Here is a 2,307-nt window from a genome sequence, read left to right on the forward strand (position 1 = left end):
GAGGCCGTGAGCCAGGAAAGCCCAAATCCGCAGGCCGGGAGGGTCAGCCACCGGAGCCGGGTGCACCGGGGGTTTGTCGTGCGAGTGGGTGTCAGTTTGGGTGGGTGCGTTTATCCTGCCCGTCTTTCTCATTTGCTCACCAAAACGGGGATGACGGTGACAGGCTCGCGGGCACGGTCCCCGCAGCGTGATGGATGCGCGGTGTTACCGCCGTGATTCAGCACGGTCCGGCTTTATCGGAGCCGGCGCAGGGCTGAGCTCCGCGGGAACTGCCGAATCCCTTATTTCCCGGCACGCGAGGCGTCGCTGGATAAATCGCTGGCTTGCTTTGTTTACTTCTGAAATAATCAGCTTTGTGCCTATACCTTGGGCTCCATCGCACGTGGGGCTCCCCAAGTTATGGCAGTGCAACTCCAGCCCGGTTTGCAAAATCAAAACAGATGGGCGCTTTGTTTTTCCTTATTGAGGGGAAGGCTCCTTCCTGAAAGGCCCTATTACAATGCAAATACTGGGGTGGCGTGAATATTCAAACCGCTGCGCTTCTTTTGAAGCTCTTTACATAAACTTATAGGGCTTTATATGCCATTGCCGCTTTGCTAATCTGGAGTGGAGCTTGGTTAACAGAATCCCTTTTTTTTTTTTTTTTTGCTGACTTTTGGAGGGTTTGGCTGTGTTTTGGGGGAGCGCGGTTGAGAGGTGGCATTGAGACGCAAAGCAGCCAGCACTGGGCTGCAAAAATTACGACTGTGCTCAATGGGGAGGAGGAACCGCCAGCTGTAAAGCTGACTTTGGTGGTGACCCTTGAGGAGCCGGGCGTGCTGTCAGGTGATTTACTGATATTTGGGTGCTTCATTGTCCTTTTGGGGTTTTTTTTTTCCCCCCCTTCCCTTTGGTTTCTCGGTACGACCCTTTGTGGAGCCGCTGCTCCCCAAGAGGGGATGGGGTGTTGCGGGGTGGGCTGAGCTCAGAAATCGCCTCGACACAGGCAGTGGCGTGGGGGTTTGAGGGTGTGTGCGGTGAACGACAGCAGCTTAGCCACAGCCGCGATGGATGAGATGGTTCATTAGGGGAAGGAGATAATGACTTAGACGAGACAACCTCAGCTCTGGCTTTCCAGCGAGGGCTCGAGGGTCTGGTTTTGGTGGCTGCTGGGCATCTCGTCATCAACCCCGCCATTAAGAACTGGGGTCCTGGTGGTTTTTGGCAGCTGTGTTCACATCGTCCCGGTTGTTACAAGTGCGGAGGGAAGGGCCAGTGGCTTTTAACCTGCCCACGCATAGCCTTGCTCTTCAGCGCGGGGTGGATGCTACCCAACGGTTACATCTCGGGGGAGCGGGCGCTCATGTTTGGGAGGTGGACATGTGATGCTGCTTCGCTGGGTGCTTACACGCTGCTAATTGCCAGGCCCTCGTTTGAGTCAAGGCAATCAAGAGCGGCAGTGAAAGCAACATTTCTCTTGTTGTCCCTTGAAGGAGATGACTTGCCCGAGGCCGCTGCCCTCTGCGGAGGGCGCGTTGGGTCAGAGGCAGCGTAGCCCGTAGCTGCGCGCCCTGGAGCGGGGCGGTTGGTGATGCAGCCATGGGGGCGTCCGGGCAGAGCATCCCCAAAATCTCCGCATTGTGCCACTGCGCAGCAGCACACGTGCTGTTTGTATTAATACCGTTTTGCACAAAAAAAAAAGGCACTGTGCTAATTGTAGCGGGTTTACTTGATGGTGCCATTGATTGACCAGGTAATCTCTGTCCTCATTAGTTTGAGGCTAAAGCTTGGAGGTTGATATTGATTCCAGGCATTTAATATGCGGAGCGGTAATTACTGTTTAAGCCTATATTGTTTGAGTTAAATATAGCTGAGAATTTAGTCGTATCAGGCCTCTACACTCTGCGCTGTGAAGGTTATCTGGCTCTCAGGAGGGGGTGGATTTAAAGGAAGGAAAGAAACGCCGGTGAAAACTTCCTTTTCTCGTCACCCCTGAGTGCTTTGCTTCCCGGGACTTGTTACAGGGAGAAGAGAAATAAAGAATAATGTGGTTATGACTCCAAGTAGTTCTCCTAAACCTGCACCTTTCTGCACCGTCTGCTCAAGCCGGTCATTCTGGGGGACTTAACACGACACAGAAGGCCAGCTATAAATCTGAACAAAGTGATGCCCTATGCAGGGAACGGCCCTTCTCCTCCTCGCAAGGGACCGGGGAGCCCCTGCTCAGCTGCCGCCCGCCCCTATTATCCTGCCGGCTCAGGGCCGCCCTCTTGCATCTCAGCTGCTGGCCCATCTGGAGCGGAGATGAAAGGCTGGGGTTTAATTCGG

The sequence above is a fragment of the Pygoscelis adeliae genome, unplaced genomic scaffold, assembly GCF_000699105.1.
Source record: "Pygoscelis adeliae isolate BGI_AS28 unplaced genomic scaffold, ASM69910v1 Scaffold314, whole genome shotgun sequence".
Taxonomy (NCBI): domain Eukaryota; kingdom Metazoa; phylum Chordata; class Aves; order Sphenisciformes; family Spheniscidae; genus Pygoscelis; species Pygoscelis adeliae.